Source organism: Syngnathus typhle, linkage group LG10 (assembly GCF_033458585.1).
Source record: "Syngnathus typhle isolate RoL2023-S1 ecotype Sweden linkage group LG10, RoL_Styp_1.0, whole genome shotgun sequence".
NCBI lineage: Eukaryota > Metazoa > Chordata > Actinopteri > Syngnathiformes > Syngnathidae > Syngnathus > Syngnathus typhle.
Genome location: NC_083747.1, coordinates 6,213,306 through 6,236,831, shown reverse-complemented (window position 1 = coordinate 6,236,831; position 23,526 = coordinate 6,213,306). Strand labels below are relative to the sequence as shown.

The window sequence follows — 23,526 nt, the reverse complement described above, 5'->3', positions numbered from 1 at the left end:
CACTCACAAAGTTCATTCAAGTTGACGTTTAAATGGAGGATAAAAAGATATATACTCTATGAAGGAATTGAAGCATCAACATGGTCAGACTACAGAAAACCCGGATGAATAAATAAACAAATATTCTAATTAAAAACACTCCAGCACTGCATACAGCTCATCATTGTTTATGAGGGTGCATTTAGTCAAACATCAACACACACGTACACACACGTGCACACACACACACACACACACGCACACACACACACACACACATGTTGACACCAACACACTGGTGATACTCCTTTCCATTTGAGCAGAAATGCAAAAAAATGAAGCAGGGAAACAATTTCTTCAGGAGTCCTCGCTGTGAGAAACTCTGAGGTCTGCTACAGAGAGCGGGAATCATAATGACCATTGTAGTAATTGCCTGTGTGTTTGTGTATGGAATAGCAACAAAATGTGTGTGTATATGTGCTCCATGCATCACCTCTAGGCTCAACTGATGAGCTCATTACTTTTGCTCTCAGAACCCCCTGCAGTCTCTGGAGCTGCAACACACACCGGAGCTCCCCATGTGTGCTTGCCGTAATGTGTCAATGTGTGTAACTTGTGTGTGCGTTTGTGTGGGTCAACATGGCCTTTACTTTGGAGTTGTGCCTCTGAACTATTTATTGTAAAAGCAAAAGGCCTCAACAGAGATGTGAGAGAAAAATGAGTGAGGGAAATGTGATGTCAGAAAAGATGAGGGGAGATGAGTAAACCGTATGCACGTGAGAATAATCAAAATAAATCCTGTTTCATGACAGCATCAGAATTGACTCATTACAAATAAAAAGCTTTTACACTATTACCTTGATTAAATTAATACCTCATAAAAAATGCTTTATTAAGCATTCTGTGCATAGTACAAGTGGCTGAGCGAGAAGCATATTCAAATATTTGATGAGATTAGACATGTATTCTAACAACGATGTGGTGAAAATGTACAGAATTTTCGGCGGGCTATGAAAGTGGAACTTTGTGTACATGTCTTTCTCTAGCCAACAGCTGGAACTACAAGCCCCATTTACAAGATTCCGATCAGTGGTGTTGCAGCAGAGTTTATGCGCTGGAAAGTAGAGGAAAATAAAGTAAGATACCATCTGAACTAAAAAAAAACCTACTAAAATGACCAAAAAGCAAGGCTATTATCGGGCTGCTTAATGCTCTGAAAACACGCCAAGAGTAATAACGTATTGTGATTTCTGAAATTATAGTACGTACGTTTTTAGCATGTGTGACTCTGCCTTCTTATTCAGGGTTCATCGAAAGGAAAAACGGAAGACGAGGGGGGAAATGTTGGATGTAGAAATGATTACTCCATACTAGGGTTAGGGTTTCAAAGTAGGGACTAAAGCTAGGGTTACGGTTTCAAACTAGGTTGAGGGTTTCATACTAGGGTTAGGGTTTCAAAGTAGGGTTTAAAGCTAGGGTTATCTTGGCTTTCACCGTTACCATTAAAAGCGTAAAAAAGCAAATTGTAAAACAGCAGAGAAAAGAAAGACTTTCAGTGTAATATATCATTCTTAATATATTTCACCCCGCAACCCTCGTGAGGGTAAACTGTTCCCATAATGGATGGATGGATAATATATGTCACGTCATATACACATCTACATATCTATATCTACATATATATACAGCTGTATACACTTTTTATTTCTGGGATACACTATGACAAGCAGTGATAAAAACTGTGTATTGACTGAAAAACCTGTATATGTTACAAAATGAAAATATGTCATTTAAAAATCTGAAATAGAATTGGACAAGACTAATGTATGAGTCGAGGAAAATCGACTGGATATAAAAGAGAGGAGCGATAGAGGAAAAACAAATATTACACAAAATAGGCTGAGGCAGCAGAGACATAAAAATGAAATGTGAAATCGTAATGGAGGCTTGATTGGGGGAGATAACATGACACAATGAGACTGAGAGGAAGAAAATATATATGACATTCCCTGACAAGACACACGCATGCATGCCCTCATAAACAATTTAACTATATGTATATATAGCACACACTCTTCACTCATTCCACACCATATGCTTGTCCTATTTGCTTTTGCTCTCACATGCAAGCGGTGGTGTGGCTATAATTTAACAATAATTTGTTCCTGCTGTTTCATATGTCTGCATACTATTGCTACCCATATGGACATGCAGTGTGGCATTCAGTTTCCATATAGTACTGTGTCAATTTCCAACATCTCTATCAGATAATATTCAGGACAATCTCGCATGATATTCAACTGACGCTCTGTTTTTCTCATAGCATTGTCATTTTCTGATTACCATCACAGGCAATATGGAGCACTGCAATTCTCTTGCAAATTTTGCATATATAAAACTCCATTATGCTTTTATTGGTGAATGACAACATTTCTAGCACAAGGACAACAACAGGCATGAAGGCACTGTTGTCCACAGTTTAGTATTAAGTATAGTATAAATCATTTCGGCTTCCATTGCAACCTTCTGAGCTGCATGTTTGACTTTGAAGAGTAAAAGATTATCTATACAATCTAAATACTGGTCCAATGTATGCTCATGGTTTGGGTAATTGCTCAATATGAACAATGTCAGGTTTTTGCAGGAATTTGATGCCTTCACAATAGAGCTCGACCAAAAATTAACTTCATAGCTATCACGCAATAGATAATAAATGAGTCAAAATCCCAACATGGCAATGACATCATCAATTAACTATGAAACCTCCTAGCAAAAATGATGGCTGATTATGTGATCAGTCTGACGTGCATGATTTCCATATAAAGACTCCGAGCCATTGTAACATTCCGTGGAAGGAACTGGCCGGATATACACTTGCAACAACACAAAGGTAGTGATGAAAATTGCCTTCAGGCTGCGCTGTAGGAGTGAACAACAGAGGAAGCCTCAATTTTACAAAAACATCAGTGGGCCCACACACACACACGCACACACTCACTCACAAAACCCCTTCCATGTACAGTACTCAAAAATACTCATTGATTTTCTACACACGAATACAGCGCCATAGGTGGTCGGGCAGAAGTGTTTTATTGTGCATGAATGAGGCTCAAATATCACTATGTTGCATCAGCCTGCTAAATGTCTTTTGCCTTTTTGAAGCCACACAAAACAATAGTTCACAGTTGGAATGAAAAACCTTGCATGTTTATTTAAAGACCCTATAAACTGACAAAAATATTGTAAAATCAAGACACCACAGAGAAGTGTTTTAATAATAATTCTGCCAAATTGAAATTAGGCAAGATAAAATGTGGTTCCAAAATTATGAAAAAATAGGCTCCTCTACCGCTGAACTAGATGAAAACACCAAGCGAGCAGTTACAGCTCACCTGTTTTTATGGATTTGGTATTGTCATATTCGCAAGCTGAGCCGTCTGGTACAGTGAGTTTAATTTCTTCTGTGACGCTCACACCTCAATAGTCATTGCTCTCCACTGAAATTAATGGAAATGTCATTATTTTGTTCCATTATATTGCACTAAACACACTTTTATCGACAATATACATTGTCCAAAACACGTCAGCCTTGTAATCACACTTTTGAAAACAAAGTGCGGCGCGTTGACAAAGCCGTGTCAATCCACCAACCTCCAGACACATTTTCCTTTTCCAGTTTAAAATAGCATTCTTTAGCCACCAGAAGCCATTCACTGTCACATTCATACTGTCACTAAAAGGCTGCCTTAACCCAAGTCAGGCAACTGCTAACACCAGTCTAGACCAGTATTTTCCAACCTTTAGCAAAACCTTTTTTGATCCCAATATGTGACATTGGATAATTTCCTGACACACCTGATGACCTCTCACGGCACATTGTGGCACACTGGTTGGGAATAACTGATACACAAGGATTTTGCCATACTGTGTATCTGGAAGCACAATCGATTGTAAATGATTTATGGCTCATTTAAACGTCCCAATAATTACAAACTTAAAAGAATTTTTCTTTTTCCATATTAAATAAAGTGTGAACTTAGCTACTTTGGGTTTATTTTGAGGAGCACACACAAATGATGCACTCGTCAGGCCTGTTTTGTCCGCGAAGAATTATTGTCTTTCATCAAGGGAAAGCGAATGTTTGGAGGAGATTGTGACAATTTCTTGGAAACAGACACTGAATTATGCTTGACCCAGGTTCAAGTATTTTTAGCTATTGAAAAGATGTCTTCAAACAATATCTGTGATAGTTTGGATTCCTTTTATGCCCACTCAGTTATTTCTATCTAAATACAGAGCACAGTTGTTCTACTTTTGCTATCCTGTCATAGTCTGACCTAGTTCTTTGCTGTGTTTTAGTGTTTCTGTATCAGGTGCAGTTGAGTGTCAGTTATAGCTCTGGTGTCAGTGGTTGAGGTCAAGCGTTACCTCTCTTTAAGTCTAAACTCATTTATTGCACATTTCCTCTGTTTGCTTAACGGCTGGCACACTCAAGCACACCTGATGGAAAACAAAGTAGCATACATTTAAGGATGAAAATATTTCATGTACACTGGAAACTCGGTTCACGAATGACCTAATTTGTTTTAGACATTAAATTCACGTAGAACATTTATCTTTAGTCACGCACAGATTATGTGCTATTGATTAAGTGTCCTTGGCCAAAGCGCTGAACCCGAATGGGGCCAGTGGGCCTTGCATGGCAAGGTGCATCAAGGGACCAAAAAATACGTTGTTTCATTGATTCAATTATTTTATTATTATTCATCAGCCAATTGATTGGTTAATTATCTCAATTTTTGTCTGACAAATAGCAGAATAGGTACCGGCCTCAAAAGAATTATATCACACAAGGCTTTAATAGGTTACTTGAATTCTGCCAAAACATATGACTTCCTACTTATGTGTCATATTAGTACAATGATTCCCATTTTGCTTGTTCTTTGTCAAGGGGGTTATGTTTCCATCAATATTTGATTATTACTACACTAAACGTAAAATCATTTTGTTGTATTGTTTTATCATTCAACAGCGATTAGGATTGTTCAGCTGTTTGGATTTGTACTTATTTTATTGCCTCATTCTGTTGACAACACCCCCCACCAAGCCCAACCACCAGCAGCAGCAGTTCATTCTTTGTGTCAGGACTGTATCTGTCTAGCTCTGTATGAAGAGACAGGCAGAGGCAGGGAGAAGTTGTTGTGTGTGCAGTCTGACACTCTTCAGCTCATAAATTCCTGTCAACAGCGTGTATGTCTCCCCCCTCCCGACTCCTCTACGTCAGTACGTCCATTACCTTAAGGAGTGGAAGAACCCAATGACCCCACTGTCTCACACAGGCGAAGGTTTCGGTCTGTGACACAGAAACCAAAAAACATGTGGGCGGTATCTACCAACATCTAGATTTTCACTTCGCTCAGTCTATAGCCTTGTTGTCCTCCCTTTCTGTTTTTCGCTTCCTCGGGCAGTGTTTGCAGATGACAGTCCTCATTGACAAAACCTTTCTGCTGTTGGACGTAAACACCTGGGTAATGACGCTATCCTGCACCTAAAAACCTAAAGCCTCACATGCAAAATAAAGGCACATGGTCATGCATTACACAAACTCATAAACACAGAAATTCATCAGAAATTGATATAGATACTCATGGACAAAAAGCAGTACCTCTGCTATAATAGCGGTGAGACTACATGGGGTCAGGGAAGATCCAAAAATCCAGTATGTGACAGTAGGAAATTATATGAAAAACAATACAAAACTTATGCTCATCTCTTTCATAATTGAAATGACAGATTTATTCGAATGCAAGTTAAGTCAGTCTAAAACAGGCTTATTTGCTCTGTATTTACTGTAAGATCCATGTACTCGCTTGCATTATTTTGTACGACAGCATAATTGTCTACCTCAAAACATTGTTTTTGTGATGCCACAAGAATGTTCCATGTCAAGAATAATGTGACTCATTCAAGCTTGTATCTTATTTTTAATTCAGAAGGGATTCGGAATGGCTTACAACTGTCATTGTACAAATGAATGACAATGAAAAATGTGAGCAATTTCCATTTTAATTTCCAATAAAAAGCAAGGCTTTCTCAATATTTATGGACTGTATTAAGGCGAACAGGAGAGACGAATTTAAGCGTGAAAGCATATTCCTTATCACAATTAAAAAAGTGCTTTGACATTCCTGCAAACCTTTGAAGTAAGATTAATACTAATTTTGGACTCAAACAGCTGAAAACGAACTAGCTATTCCATCTCATTCATTCTTTTTCTGCCCTGTATTTTTCATCCTGGCAGATTTTCCGTTTTTTTCCTTTCATAGAAAAATTACATTTAGATAGAAAAAGGTGTGCATGTGTAGAGTTTAAACTAGAAGTATGATTGAGAGAGCCAAGAAAGAACAGTAAATTGCCATAAAGTGTCCCTTCTTAAAGCATTTAAAGTGTTAAGTGAAAATCAGTCACCTATGTCAGGCCCGTTTACATTTACACCAAAATGTCCTAATAGTCAGCATTTGAAACCAATGCACAACTTAAAATTTTAGCAATCCATCATTGACTGCAGACATGTGATTTTAAAGCCCATAGATGTCAGGGATTTCTAATTAGAGTGAAAGAGCATGAAATACGTCCACCTCAAGTACAAAAAGAAGACGACAGAATGGAAGGCCAAGGTGACGAGGTTAAGAAAAATTCTCTCAACCTCACCTGAAAGCACAAAGCATTAAAACAGAAAAAAAAATGCATGCTGTAAATTACTCATCCAATCAGGTGCAGAAGGAAAACGAGAGATAACGGTAGGGAACGGATAAGAGAAACAAGTCATACATACAAAGAACAAGAAGTTGGAGCAGATGTATCAACACAGACTGAGACTGAATACCTATACATGGATAACAATGGTCCTATCTTTACCATATGCCCTTCTGGACTGCCACTTGCTGTAACTTCTACACAATGATTCCCATTAATGTCTAGACGCATTATATAAATCGGCGGCAGCAGTTGTCTTTACAGTGAAAACACAATTGTTCAAGAACACTGGTCAACTTCCATTTTGTTTGAAACTAGTAGATTTCTGACTATTATCTGTTGTGAAATTCGGATTTTGATGGACATACAGTTGCATATCGACCACCTCTCGATGTAGTTTGAGATGAAGATATTACACAAGCTCAAGGAGCTTAAAGACAAGTTGGTGAACACCAAAACACATGGGTTACACGTGGTAATTCAGCCAAGTGGGAAACTATATTTGTGTCTGTGTTGTCTATGCATGGCCTCAAACTGCATCAGGTACCCACGCAATAAATACCAATTAACATTTCACAGTAACAGTCAAAAAAAAAAAAAAAAATCCCAACTCCGGTGAAGAGTTCATGTTGTGTCTTACTGTGGCGGGGGGGGGGGGGGGGGGGGGTGTAGTAGGATGATGGATAAGAACGAAAACAAGACTGGAGGAAATGCAGAAAACAACTAGCAGATGCGAGTTCTCAAGAAAGGCCAGTGAGGAAAGGGCAAATCTGACAACTCTTAAGTGCAGGAAAAACAATGTTGTATCGCTCCCACCATGTTTTTCGCAGCAATTCCCAAATCTCATCATGACTTCCTCTTGTTTTTCTTAATTGATATGTGTTCTGATCCAGTATAAAAGATCATCGCATTGCAGAAACATTTGATTGTCAGAAAACTATTCTATATATATAACCACTGAGTATGTACATGACCCAAACGCCATGGAAAAAAAAAAAAGCAGCAATATGAGGGGAAAATCGACATTAGGACTGACTGACAGTTCCCACTGAGCCATTAGTGCAAATTAACTGGGTGGCTGTCACTTCATTCAACTATAATTACTTGAGAAATTATTTAAATGCATGCTAATTGACATATGACAGCACTCTTGTGGTCGTACAGACCGAACAACTCTCTTCCATTTTTGTGGGTTTACAATGAACTAAATGGTCAACGATAACAATTTGCAATTCAGTGACACAAAGCAGCAATATGGGAGAGAAGGTGAAGGGCAGGGGAAACAAAACAAGAAATAGTGACATGAGTGGTGGGTTGAATGTCTGATTTTTTATTTTACACATTAACACAATGCCGCATTCATGAGCTATGAACTCAATTACTTTAAATGTTGATATTTGATCATTTGGTTCTAATTAATGAAACATTTTATAGTGTGGCAAAACATGCACTTGGACTTCTAACTCTAATAAATTCTTCTTATGAGTTACTTGTGTTATCTGTTATTTATAATGGAACACTGTGGTTGAGATCAGGAGCTGTCAGCTGACAAAATAAACTGTTAGACTAGATTCATTAAAAGTGACAAAGTCAAGTGACAAAGTGTGCGCAGGGTGATGTTCATTCATTAAAGATTTCCTTGGATGATCCGTATCTATGTGTAAGAGGGAACAGTAGCTGTCAATTGTTAATTTGTATCTGATAGCATGTGCCTCTATATGAAAACAGGCGGGCACCAACCACTTAGATAAGTACATTTTATTTATATCATACGGCCATTGACATACGTTGAGTTTCATGTCTGGTGTGGCACTGCTATCACAGGTACATTTACAAATTTATGAGGCAAACAGAGTGTCCTCATTGCTATCAATTTAGCACTCAGATCTGTAGTCGTTTTCTTGAGTTTTTTCCAAATACATTAAATTCATTGTGTTTGATGATGGATGCTGAAAACATGTGCAAAGACTGAGGACAATTCAGTACGGAACTTTATTCACTGTCAGTGATTTTCTTTTCTTTTTTTATGTTCCCTTCTTCTTCTAGGGGACTTCAATGCTCACTGGACAACAGTGAGATGTGGAAGGTTCAAACAACACACTAAATATAAAAGTAAGTCTTAGTAAGTAGCATAAAATGAAATAATTAAAGATTAAGGTAAAATACCATCTGGCAAAGATTACAGTGCCTTACAGTTATGCATATGGTTACTTCAGCATACAGGAAATGGCTTATTTCTCCTAAGCGGACCTGCCTGAACCAAGGAAGTGGCTAACCACATGAAACTAACGCGATCCCGCATGTTTATCGCTGACGTTTGCACAGGTGAGAGATGAACACAGCACAGCCTTGTTTAGCTCCTTCTACTGAGCAATAAAACATGTTTGGATAAGTGATGAACTCATGTCATTTATAGATGTGAGAGTCACGTGTGCTCAAAATTTAATTCAGACATGAAAAGCAAATAGCCTACTCTTACATAGTTTGGAGTTGTTTTAGTAGGTGGGGCATCCTGTGTTGCAAAGTCCCCACTTGAGTGTGTTCATTGCATGAAAAGTATGCTGTTGATACATTCTTTGAATGCTTGATTTAACATCTTATATCTATGTGCTCAGGTTAGGTATATTGAAAGGCTGGATGGTCGAGTCATATCTAAATTTATAACTTGACAGGCTTGCTTTTTGAGGATTAACTATATCTGTTTGTGTGCATATCTTCAACTGTGTCTTTCTGTTTAAAAAGAGTGGAGGAAGGGGAATGGAAATTCAAAAAAAGCTTTCTCCCAAAACGTTTTCTGAGGCAATAGTTCTCATTTTTCAATATTCAATAGCTTGATGAGGTTATTTGTCCTTTTTTGACCACATTTGCAGCACTCATGGCCTTGTAGCAACAAGAAAGCATGGCAATTAATGCTTTTCAACATCTGAACTTATGACATTTCTTTTATACTAATAGTAATAAAATTAATTTACTAAGGATTCTATAACTTTTCACAGATTACACAAATCTAAATATCCTTGTGGCCAAAGGTCAATCAAGAGGCTTTGAATGTTGTCAAAGCTGTGTGTAACGTTTTTTTCTTTTCTTTTTTTGGGGGCCAGGGTTGTAGCGTGTGCTTGAATCTATGGTAATAGCTGTATTTTCCTTCAGTTGTTTTTGATTTCAGAATAGAAGAGTGTGTCGGAAAAATCAGCAGGTGCTCCCCTGTCTCGATTCCATGCCAGATTTTTGTATGGGGAGACAGACGGAAAGCAGTTACCAACTGAGTAAAAAGAGATACTAAATCACGGCCCATGCGGTAAAAGGTAAAAAGGACTTGAACTGAAAAATATTTAGCAAATGTAATTCTAAGGACATTCGGGTGTTACCACAATGCATTTAAATAGCTTTGAGTTATGCCTGCAGCTCAATCACATAGAAGCACTGAAAAAAAAGCTGCAGCATCTTTTCGTAACCATGAATGGTTTTAATTAGTCAACAAACTTGACAGTGTACCTGGCACCTGATAGCAAGGGAAGGAATCCCGGAAACAAGAGGACAGAGGGGATTGTGGGTAAATACAGAAGTGCGTGCCACTCAAACTGCATAAACAGTGCCACCTGATTACCCTAGGTGTCTGTATTCACACAAGAGCATTTCAATTCGAAACTCTTCCTCCAAACATGTGTCAGCCATCGCCCATCTGTCTGTCACCCTGCCATGTTCTGACAGTACCACCAGCACAATTAATGGGAATCTGTCAGGATGGGCCAATTTAGTCCCAATTTCCCTCTTGCTACTCAAATGTATGCATGGGTCTGTGTGTGTGTTTCATAATATGAGGGTTGTCATTTTATTTGCAAAAGGCACCATTTCAATCAGGATGTTCCAATTGGCCCATTTTGTAGCGCATCCCATTTGGATCTTGCAATTTGTGTAGCTTTATTTGAATGCAGCCCCACATGAAAATGGGCCAACCGACTAAAAAGTGTCCTTTTGCTACACGCATCGCTTTGCATTTTAATAAGTGTGTATTCAAAGGCTGGTAGCTACGAATAGCCACCAAAATAATAAGTGAATTTTGTTTTAAAAATCTGTGCTATTTATTTTGCGTTTTTCAATTCAACATGAAGGCCAGTGGTCAGTACATCTGCCTCACACAGAGGTTGTGTGTAGTTTTTCTCTGATTACACTGGTTGCCTTCCTACCTACATTCCCAGAACATGCATATTAGGATAACTGCAGACTCTAAATTGTCTTTTGGTCTAAAGGTGAGGGTGGAAGGTTTGTCTATACTGGCTGATAACCCGTGTAGAGGGTGGATGATTGATAAAGTTGTGTAATACCGCCATATTTTATTGACTTAAGTTGAGAAAGCCCAATGTCACCAATTTCTGTCATCCATGACTATTCTCATTTCATAAGAGAAGCTTCTGAATATCAGATGGCAGATGTACTTTGAAGATATATGACTTAAAGGAAAATACTATAGAATTAACAGTACTGGTTAAATCCTGGTTCACGTGGCAGGATAATTAGCCTCATTTTAGATCAGACTCTCCCCACTCGACAAACTTTAAAACAAAACTTGCTAAAGTCTTTCATTTGAAGTGGATTTTTTTTGTTCTGTTGGTCAAATTAAAACTTGTAAAAAGACATTAGCTTTTGAATTTTTCTTCATGTAAGATTACAGTAACTACATGGGATGAAATGGACATTTGTACGTAGTATATTTAATGGTATTGTATAGAAGCAGAGCTATGACTGCCTACACCTTCTCTCATTATCAAGGCATTTACAATGACTCAAATTAAAACACCCATTAATCCGTCAGTGTAATCCCTCTATTGCATGGAGCACCCTATTCAGCCCCAGTGTGGATTAGAGAACAGTGAGACCCCGTGTTGGTGGTCACTGGTGTATAACACCTCATAAAGATAATGCTGTGTGTACGTGGGATCCTGTGTGTGCATGTGTGCGCGCGTCAGTTTCCCGCTGTGCTGGTGGTCAGCATTGCAGCATTTCATAGTATAAAACGTGTAAGAGTGTGCGTGTGCATTGGGGGTGTGTTGTCCATGTGGATAATGTGCTTCTTTTCTCCCTTTGTGATTACCTGGTGAAGGGGAAAATCCCTGTGAGGTGGTCTTCTCACAATGTGAATTGCAGAAAAGGAAACCTGTAATCGAGGAAACAGTGAATTAATAAAAAATAAGCCAACTGAATGGAACACTATTCAGAGTTAAAGGGTTAAGGAATGGACAGATGGTTGGATCTCATCACATAAAAGGTCACACCTTACACAAAGTGACATAGTTTTCCTTGTACAGTACTCTTATTTTAGTTCCTAGATTAGTTTCTGTTCACCATAAGACATGGCCTCAATGACGTCTTTGATGCAGGGATGCGGCCAAACTATTATAGCCATGATAAAAGGTAGAGTCTCAAGCACATACACACAACCTTTATAATATAAGAGTATAAATGAGCATCTTAAGCATCTTAAATATGTATACTGCATTTTTATTCATTGCTTTTCTAAGCATTATAATGGGGTCCACTGGTGAATAGTGGTCCAAGAAAATATTATTCCATTCTATGATGATTTTATTGAAGCATAAAACAGAATATTGAGTTTTGATGGTCTGTTCTGCAGGAACCACAAAGTCAAGTATGCTTAGGAATAAACTCTATGAATACACATTACTATGCGGTGGTTTGTCAAAAGGACACTTTCAGTCAGCAGATATTAAACGAGACAAAAATATAAATTTGATCTTCGGTCTATGGAAAAATTAGTTGGCAGACCATTTGATCAGCCAAATAAAATTGATTACCCAATTCCCTCTGTAGCAAAGTAAATGGGTGTGAGGTATTGTTTTGATGTTTGGAGATTTAGGTAGCGGAGATATGAATGCTTTCCTATTGTTCCCTTTCAAGTCAAAGAAGTCAATAAAGAACCACCCAGCCCACAGAATGGAAATATCGGTCTAAAATAAGTGCATATGTTTTTTCTAGTCTGGACTAACAAAAAAGGTGCTCCGATTGTTTTCAATTGTGTCCGATTATCTTCACATAGCACACACTGTGATTTTTGTCATTTCCTTTACTTGTGTTTTAATATGAGGCATTAATATGAATAGTATTGTTGCTCCTTTGAGCCCCCGAGCGCTAAGAAACGTCACTGAGCCGAGATGTAAATTTGAAATTTTGACAAGCTATTACGTCCTTACTTCTTTAGTATCAGTGCCATGATCATCTTCCAGTAAACACAAGAAGTAAATTGTGCTGTAGTCCCAAATAATATATAATGCCCTCCTACCCTTCTGGGCTCAGTCTGCAAAGCTCCAACTCTGAGTTTGATGTTCTTCCAACATCCACTAGACTATGATTATTTTATTCTTTTTATCAGAGCACATTCATTATTCAATCTTTTCATTACTGAATTAGATTCTTTAAATGTGTTTAACCAAAATGAATGTGTGACCATTCACCATTAAAAGTAAAAAATAATAGAAAATCTCAGGATATAATATACTTCACGTCTGGGATAACTGCTGGATGGCAAAGGGGTGCAGAGAAAATGGAAAATCCTGGTATTCTGGAATAAATTATGATGAGATTAATTCTTTCAATTCTTGATAAATTGTCCCCCTTCCTAAAACTAATTTTACCGTGACAGTGGATGGTTTCTCTTAAAAACCACAAGACCAGTGCACAATTTAAAGGCTCTTCTTACACACTTAATGTATAATTCAGCAATGGATAAACTCTCCTACTGAACATACAGGGTCAAAGGTTTTGGGAGAGCACTCTTTTTATCATCAAATATAGAAGTCTCATTTATTCCAGTTGCTATGTGTGTATAGAAATAAACTATTCAAATACATTAAAAATTAAGCATGGTTGAAAGTTGGTGCATTACATTTTATCGTGCTAAATTTTCTACGGTCAGCTGTAAGTGGTATTATTAATAGATGTTTGGGAAAAACAGTAACTCAGCTACAAAGCGGTAGACCACATAGTCACAGAGCCGCCGGGTCCTTGAATGCAGAACACATGGTGCGCAAGTCGCCAACACTCTGCTGACTCAAGAGACACAGCGTTCCAAACCTCCTCTGGCATTGACACCACCATGAAAACTACGCCAGGACCTTCATAGTTATGGCTAAGCAGCTGCAAGCAAATCTTTCATCTTATATCACTAAGCAAAACACTAAAATTTAATTGCATCAAGCATTAGGACCTGACTGTAGCAACCAACATAAAGGTTCATAGAGGTGAGACATTGGCATGGAATAATCTCTCAGGGGGTTGGGTACATTTTTGGGAAGGAAAATCTTAACGCTTCATAAAAAAACAAGACAATCTGGTCAAATGTACACATCAAAGTGTGGAAATCGTTTTGGGTAGACCATTTTCTGTTCCACTGTGGCTGTACCTCAGTGCACAAAGCAAGCCTCATCAACGCATAATTGAGAAATCCTTAAGCCACAGTCTTGTCAACCAACATGAGCAATCACAACTCTCACAAATGCTTGGATGAAAGCACAAATCGGTAATTGACAGGTTTTTGTGAGTAAAGCACATGTGAAACATAAAATGCAAAATACAACCATTTGCTAATCTTTTTTTTAACCTATGTTCAATTGAATACACCATAAATTATTTGAATTAGCTCAGACTGGGGCAGGTTTACCACGTAACATAACCTTTCGTTTGAAAAATAGTCAATACAATTTGGGGAATAGATGACCCTAATTGTTGAAACTCTGTAGGTAGATTTGTTGCTAGATGTACAACTTCAGTTGCTCCAGTTTGGGGTCTCCGCCATCCTAATTTGCATTGTGACACACATTTTCAGTGATAAACAGGCCTGGACTGCTGGATTCACTGTAACAGGTGTGGAATGTGGCTATGAAATGTCTTGCTGAAATCATCAGGGACATCTGCAAAAAAGACATTGCATTGGCAAACATAGACACACAGATACTTATGTAGAGTTGTTAACAAAGGTACAGTTGTTAATAAAAACAAAACAAGAACTATAGGTATGCATCTCTTTTTCATTCTTTGTTAGTCAGCAGGCTGCTCCTCCGTTCATAGAAGATGACAAACAGATAATTGGTGAAATTATGATTTTGAGTGGTGTACGGTTAAGAGATGCAGTACTGATTCAAATTGTGAAAATATATTTGGACATGCCAACCAAGTGGAATTAGCTTATTTTATGCTATTTTTATTTCACTTATTTTATTTATTTACATGTGTAGTGGTAGTGGTACAAACCTTTAGGTATGTCAATGTGTTGGCATTCTGGACCATTTAATTATTTAGCTGGTGGTGCCTAGGCCTCTCATTAATTCTTACCTACATACAAATCATTAATTTATCCTATGGCCTTATTTTTTTCACACCTCCAATTGGTTTTGTACATCTCTCCTCACTCACATGTTCCCTTGACATTTGTCTCTCTACATCCTCATTTCTGCTAATGAGCCCACTTAAATCCATGCCAAAACACAAATAGGAAAACAAGAAATAGGTACAGCTCTCACTAGATGCTGTATTTGTTCAAGAATTCATCATGTGAGCTGTTTTCAATAAATAATTGATGCAACGCTGACTTTTGTCTGCAGACGAGACTTCAGGACATGAATTATGTATTGTTATTCCTGGATAGGGCAATGCAGGGACAGTGTCTCTCAGCGTGTATGTGTGTGCGTGTGTGCGTGTGGGCATGGTGCACACATTAACTATAATTTGTAAGACTTCAGAGTCAACATTGCATCATTGTGGACTGTGATTACACATCTGTCAACATTGCTTTGTTCATTTTCTGTAAATACCATGAGGGTCCAAGTTTTAGATTTTTGGAAACTCAATATGCATGCAATGAATCTTGAATCAAATATGACAAACTGCTTTGTTTGAAGTCATATTAGCACCTAAAAATGAAGTGCTAATATTTATTGCTAATATTAAACATTCAGTAATACTGTACATCAAATGATTTTTTTCCCCTCTTCCTGTGCATGTGGTAGGTGTTTTTACCAGCGTATTTGGCTTTACAGTATTTTGCCATTTGATCAGTACTCTTTCCCTCCTCTTCTCTTTCCTTTCCGTGCTCTGCAGTCATTACAACAACAAAGGAAGCTCCATTCCCACAAACGGTGAAAAGGTTCCACCTGTGATGCTAAAATGTTCTCATCTGCTTTTTGACTGCTGTGGCAAGGGAACACAAGAGAGAAAGGAGAAAAAATTGATTGAAAATCAGAAAAAAAGAGGGAATCATTCCAAAGGGCTACCAACCACCCGTGACAGCAATCATCAGTGATCTCCACTGTCATTTCACTCTGCTGTAAATAATTCATCAAAAGAAACAAAAGCGAAACAAATATGCAAATATATCTTGGAAAAAAAAAAAGCCCAGTAACATCAGCCCGCTGACACATGGGAAGAATAGCAGTGGATTGTTACCATTGCAGGTTAAGACTTTGATTAATTTGAATTCATCTTGTTTCATCTAACTTGACAGTCCTGAAGTCACACATTCATAAAGGGTGTGTGTGCATGGTGGGGGATGTTGAAGAGTGATGTGGGTGGGGTTTGGCGATGGGGGGATTAAGTACAAGGCGTATGGAAGGATTTTGGGAGCGGGGGGGAAGAGGCAGGGATGAGGGGCTAGTCAACATTGGAGGGAAGAAGAAAAGGATTTGGGAGTGGAAGGCAGGAAAGGAGGGAGGGCCGTGTTTGAGGGTGTATTCGGCAGTACTGTGAAAGGTAGCCATCAAGAGCTTTGATGAAAAGTGCAGGCCTTCTAAAGCTTACAGTGACAGCATATGATTTGGTCAAAGTATGAAGCTTTTCAAAGGTAGACATTCTCATTCCCATTCAACTCCTTTTGGCTTGAATATTTTTTGGGGGGCTGAGCGCTAGCAAAATTCCAAATGGCTTTGACAGATTGGCTGCATGCAGTATTGTCCCCTGTGATTTACAGACAGTAGGTCATCTGTAAATATAGAGATGATGAAATGAACGGATTACATCTAATGTTTAAGCAAATGGTGCTAAATCAGGGTCTATTCAGAAAGCCACATTTGTATCAGGCCAATGACACAGGTCAAATAATTTGATATGCGTAAAAGAAAACTCATTATCTTTGTCCTTGACACAGAAAGGGTATCCAAGCACACATGTATTTTACAAGTTAAAAAAGAAAAAAGATTTAACATTATGTTAAAAGTCTCAAACTGACTTTTTCCGACAACAGTCACTACAATTTAGGAGTAGGTTGTGGGCATGTAATGTACATCTGTCATGAAGAGCCAGATTGACTCTAATGATCCAAAATATTACAGAAACTAAAATGATTGAACATGTTTATTTCAAGTTCCATGGTGGCCAACTCCCACAGTTTCCTCCCACATTCCAAAAACAAATTGCATAGCATCAAAAGTAAATTACATACAGCAACACAAAATTCCAGGAGCAAGAAGTTGCCTCATTTATCTATGAGGTCTAATTGGCTACAAAATACAGTGATTCAGATTTGATATGTTACATATTATCAATATTATATTTTCAACATAATGATTCAGAGTTGACTAGTTCATGTGATAAAAAGGTGTCTAATTGTTACTTGCAGTCTTATACGTCCGTTAACTGCTCTTGAAAAAAAGACTGTGGCCATTTAGGCTGTATGTATCATTACCTTCATTTTTGTCTGAATGATACCTAAATAAATTTTAAATCATGCATTTCCAATGTTAAAGCTGAATTCTAGTGGGTGAGTGTAAAAAAAAATAAAAATAAAAAGACTGCCTATTCCGAAAATTATGACAGCCGGTATTTCACCTTTGTCATTACCACAGCTCTCTCATGAATGTTGTATATGCTTCTTGTATTTTGCGACACCTGAGCATACGACTACTGGTGGGCCAATATATATGACATCATTTTCTTGGAGTGATGCTTGAGGCTTATTAGCAGCCTTGCTTACAGCAATGTGGACAGGCTTTCACAGCCGACAGTCATTAAAATTAAGGGTTATGGTCTACTGTCGCAGGTCATTGGTAAAATGCCTGTCAGATGACGCCCAACATGAATGTGTACACACACGCACGCGCACACACACAGGCATGTCATAAAATGCATTATGTTGGAAATAAGTAATCTTTTACTTCCAGACACTAACAAACAGGCTCATGACACTGCACAAGCTAAAGTGTATATCCATAGGAAGTGAACCTGCAAAACGTGCCTTTGAGACTTTTATCTAATAATAGTCTAGGACCGTCCTTCTCATACACATATACACTGATTATAGTGCCTAAATTAAATTCCTCATATCTGCAGAGTCCTCCCGAGGACTGGAACTCATTGGGAATATATTGGTGACCTACATACTGAGAACACACACTGCTCTACACTGCCGGGCAGACATAGAAAATGTTTTAGGGATCAGTGTAACGTCTACATAAAGACAGATGCATAGTCAGCATATACTGTAAGTATAACTCAAATGACTACAGACTGCCCTGTAACCAAAATCATATGTTGTATACAACCACTTGGGAAATACATACACAAACTTTCAGAAAAAGTTGAGAAAAATTCAGGAAGATCCAAAATGACTACCCATGAGTAAATTGAGGGAGTGTTATCGATTGAGTATTGTTCGTATTGTAAAAGTTAAGTCATGATTCTTTGTGAACCAGATGAGACCAAGTCAGAGACCAAGTGACCTATTTTTTCCTTGGAAAAGAAGCCTGTTGTTGCTCGTTCATGTCTGTTCTTGGTGTTGGATTTTGTCGAATAAATTGTCCCCCAAAATGCGACTTAAACTCCGGAGCGTCTTATATATGTTTTTTTTTCACATTTTGGGGCATTTTATGGCTGGTGCGACTTATACTCCGGAGTGACTTATAGTCCGAAAATTACGGTACTATGAAAATTATATGAACAACACAATAGTTTTGCCTAATTTTAGCTGATGCGGTTTATGTTCAGGTCCGTTTTATAGTCCACAAATTGCGGTAATTAGTATTGCAATACTCTTTGTTGTTGTTGTTGTTGTAGATGTGTGGCGTCTGACATCATTTTATTACTTTGAAGTACAGTATCACTCCATTACTGTGCATTCTCTCTTAAGTCAGTTATAACTTGCCCTGAGATCTCTAAATGAGTTTGACAGATTAACTGAAGGCTATCATTTTCAGGCTAAAAAGAAAAGATACATCCTGAATTGTAGGGTGTCGTATGTTTTAAGAACAAAATTCCAACATCATCACATTTAAAGTAAACCTTTTAAGGATATAATATAAAATTAAATTAATATATTTCTTGATGTCAAGACTAGTCTAGTCACGTGACCCAAGCAGGCTTGCCTACAGTCTCTCCATCATAAATCAGAGAACCGACCGTAAAAGAGCCACCTGGGCTTTTTAAACTGTCCAGTGCAGTCACAAATCATATCCTCTTCAAATGGAGCTTTGCAGAAAATAAGTACATCATACCTTCTGCATACTTAAAAACCTATATGGTTAAAAATCCCCCCTGGCAGGGAACTTCCGGACACCACGTTCCGAGACGCTTTTAAAGACGAGACAGGATACAATAGTTTAAAGACTTTATTCATATCAAATCAGGTAAAATCACTTGAGCCTGCATAACAGAACAAAGCAGGGAAGTGGAAGAAATAAGAATAAGTAGAATATAAGAATAAATAAATTATGGGAAGAAATACACCTCAGTAAAAACTTTGCAATAATTAAAGTGAGTACACAACAAATGTAACTACATTGCTGTCACCAGTTTTGTGGCAATATATTTAATTTTTTGATTAGCGCAATTCCTGGTCTATTCCACACAACCTAATATAAGCCGCACCCAGGAAATTTAAAAAAGAAAAATAATTTGAACATAAACTGTATAGGGCGCATTTGACTCACTGAGTATCATAACGGGCCGCAAGTGGTTAAAACATGCATGCCATATACCGTAATTGGTATTAAAGTGTGTTCCCCAGACGCCGGTAATTATTTTCCAAAGTCTCAGGACAGGGCCATTTCACAAGGCTCTCCCGTCAGACACAGTTTTTAAACATCGGGGATAGTCGACCGATTTTTTAAGTGACACGAGAAGGTATGGTCACACTGTATGCTGTTGCCGCTCCCTAATGTGAGATCAACCCTTATGCAAAACAGGGCACCCCACTCATTTTTACAAACCCCTACAACCAAGAGAGGTTGAGAGGTTAGAGGCATGAAGCTCAATAGCCCGTAAAAATATGTAAATTCTCTCCATCACTGTTTAAGCAATGAGGCTCAAAGTGTGTGGAAAGAAGTTGTGGTTTATAGTCTGGAAAATGTGGTACTTTTTGAGTTTCATATTCTAAAATTGTACAGTATAAGAAAATCACATTCATTGCCACAATGCTGGTGTTGGACACTGTAACAGCCATTAGTATGAGGAACCTGTCCCAAATGCTATAGTGTGTCCCTGCAGTCTCCATTTGGGAATGAGTGGAATGATCTGTAACAGTTGTCAGATATCTTCCAAAGCAGCGGTGCTGTTCTGTGGAGAGGATAATGTCAGTTACTAAAAGAATAATTTTTCCATGTTTTGTAAGGGAAAACAAGAAGAGGCTCTATTGCAATTGGGTTATTATCAGCGTTTAGTTTGCAGACAACGCGCGCGCACACACACGCACACGCACACGCACACGCACACGCACACGCACACGCACACACACACACACACACACACACACACGGTCTCCTGATGCCTTGAGGCAAAAGTGACTGAAGAAATATCATCGGCACACCTGCAACTAGCTGCCTCCTGCTGCATTAAAATTGTTATCCAATGCGTGTTTAAAAAGACTAAATACAAGGATGAGACTAGAGAACTTGTCTTGACAAATTCTGAATTGGGGGCGAACGTACAATTATCCTATTTGAGATGAATTGAATTGACTTGACAGAAACATGACTTTATCTGGTGTTCTTTTTGGCTCACAAATGAATTCTACAGCTCAGCTTTTCTCAAGCAATCAATAGTGTCCAAAACCAGATAAGTGATGGGAACAGCAGTGATTTATTTTAATTGTCATGAATGTCTAGAATTAGGTCATAAAAATAATTCGGTCTAAGATCCAGTCACCAAATCGCTCCTGATGCAGCCATGAGCCATATGTGACACGTTCACTCGGTGCATTCATGGACTATAGTACCCATTTATTATTTTTACTTTAACAGGCTTTTAAATAGAGTTAAGGTTTGCCTAACCTAGAGTCTTGGATTTGACACTATTCAAAATGTACAAACTGCTGTAACTTGGTTAGGGGCTTATTGGTTTTAAAGTAAATGGAAGATAGGTCAAAATGAAACCTATCAGTGTTGAATTTTGATCTATAGTTTTATGTATGTCAATGTTAAATATCAGTAGATAGCAATACGGGAAGAAAACCGTTGCGAGTTTCACTATCATTTCATAATTCCCTTGACTTAAGGCAGTGCTTCTCAAATAGTGGGGCGCGCCCCCCTTGGGGGGCGCGGTGCTATTCCTGGGGGGGCGCGTGTGACCCTGGGGAACAGGCTTTTTTTTTTGGCAGTACTAGAATAAAGTGTAATTGCGCGTTTACTACAGCAGGGAGCAGTGGCGCTCTCATTGTTACTTCTGTCACGTTTGCGACAGTGCAACATTTTACGACTTACAAGACAAGTTAGGATAGTCACGGTGGGGAGGGGGGGCGCGAATAGTTTTCTTCTTGCTAGGGGGGGGCGTAACAGAAAATAATTGAGAAGCACTGACTTAAGGCAAGAACTTTAGGAGAAATCAGACAACTAGAAATGTTATGACTAATTAGATGAATGCTCCAAACCCTATGAGAGAAAAGGTATTGGTGTGGTTTTGTGAAAATAATACAAAAATCAAGTCCCAATTTAAAGTAAGAAGCAATTTGAGAAAGAAATATGTCTCCTCATACATTCAGCATATGCTGCAAAAGAGCTGAGCCACTCTTATGTAAACCAGAATGAAACATTCATAAGAAAGCCACTGTGTCACACTCAACCCGCTGGGATGGTCCATGATTGATCCATATGGTGGCTTGGCAACTATCCGAAACTCATCTACAACAAATGGGGCCGCTCTGACGGGGCCAAGACACACTGCAATGTGATATTCAAGTGGGCAGCAAACGCAAGATTTTTTTTATTGGTATGAACAGAAAGACGTCACAACGCCAAAGCAATCAGGGTTAGATTCAAGCCTTGTCCAGAATTGTGAGTGGGTGACCAACAGAAAGGAGGCTGGCGCCATGCACATAATGCATTCCTGAGCCCCTTCATGACAAAGTGCTTGACCCCCAACCATTGCCCTCAGCAGGACCTAAGGCCAGTTGGAACCTTTCAACCTCATAATGGGAGCTTACTGAAGTGTTCACATTCATAAAGTCTTTAGCTCACAGTGCATACACAAACATCACCACTGTGTCAAAGTGTGTATCTGAGATCATAAGGAAGGGGCTGTGCTGTGGGAAGTGGAGGCCCAAAAACCACCACCCCTGCCGCAATAAAGAAATGAGGACTTAATAAGCTGTGGGCTTCTGTTGTGGTTTCTTCAACTCTCTTGCCCCCTTTTACAGCTTCTGCTTCTCAGTCTGTCTCACTTTCTCGCTCCAGTGATCTATTACTCTCCCCCTGCATGCCTGAATTTGCTTCCCTCTTTATCAATCACACTCACACCTATACCCGTAACTGTTCATTTCTACCTCAACCCTCAAATACTAACCTTAACTGTTTTCTGAAGCTGAGCAGTGATTGGTTGTTGCTGGATCTTTGCCAGATGGAAACTGGTGTATTTTGATCTTTAATTAATATCCACAAACACAATATTAATTAGATTATCAGGGTTTATACGTGTGGAGCTGCATAGAACATATTATAGAGAATTTTTTTTTTGTTGTCTCTACCTCCCTACATACAATACAGTGGATGAAAGTTGAACGCAATTTGGTCTTGGCGACTGTTAAAGTACAATGAATATAACAGCATGATTACTTGCTATTTGTGTTAATAGTAAAATTGTAAAACAAAATAACAGAAATACTCAACTTAGGCAACTACATGCAATAAGTTAACTTTCAGCTCAGCTGTGATTATAGTTTTCCTCAGTGGCTTATCATCACTGACATCTTGAAACTATAAAACTGTCAACACACCTTCAAAAATGAAAGCAAATTACTGTAGATCTTTTTGTCATGTGTTGGTTTATGTCCTCCAACAGGAATTTGGATAATTGAATGAAGATAAACCACATCGCTGTGTGATCATGAGATGGTAGAAGTAGTTGAGGTTCAAAACCTTTCTTGTGGCCACTTTGGTCTTTGGTGCAATTCTTCATTATTGTTTTTGCAGGACCCCTCCATGACTACACCCCTGTACCTCTCTCACCCTAAAACCTTTTTCCTTTGTTTAATGATCAGTACATTGTGCGAGTGTGATATGAGTTAAAACTAAAACATGTCATTTGAGTTTAAGTTTTTACACCTACCCCTTTCCTCTCCAAAATCACTGAGAGAAGAAAAAAAACAAATTTAAAAAATGGTTTAATCTAAGTTAGTTGAACTGAAGAACCAAGTCAGATCAAGACTAAAGCAGAAAGTCATTGTCACAAGGATTCACACTGACATTTTCTACATTGAACCACACAGGCATACTGTTGCACTTAAACATGGCTAACCCGCAACTCCAGTCTTCCTCAACATTGAACTCCCATAGAGTGCCTCTTAGTCAATTAAAAACAGTC

The 23,526-nt window shown here is 38.4% G+C and overlaps 2 long non-coding RNA genes across 6 annotated transcripts in view; one reads left to right on the top strand and one right to left on the bottom strand.

Annotated features, from left to right (window-relative positions):
• Window positions 1-23,526, top strand: part of LOC133161315 (uncharacterized) — a 63,609-nt gene that overhangs the window by 37,138 nt on the left and 2,945 nt on the right. For both annotated transcript variants that reach the window (XR_009716062.1, XR_009716063.1), the window contains exons 3-4: window positions 8,782-8,847; window positions 8,952-9,060. This is a non-coding gene — a long non-coding RNA (uncharacterized LOC133161315). The remainder of the gene's footprint in view (window positions 1-8,781; window positions 8,848-8,951; window positions 9,061-23,526) is intronic.
• LOC133161312 (uncharacterized) overlaps window positions 19,327-23,526 on the bottom strand; it is a 52,030-nt gene continuing 47,830 nt past the window's right edge. For 2 of the 4 annotated variants that reach the window (XR_009716057.1, XR_009716059.1), the window contains exon 7: window positions 19,327-20,289. This is a non-coding gene — a long non-coding RNA (uncharacterized LOC133161312). The remainder of the gene's footprint in view (window positions 20,290-23,526) is intronic. The other 2 variants (XR_009716056.1, XR_009716058.1) reach the window with 2 other exon arrangements.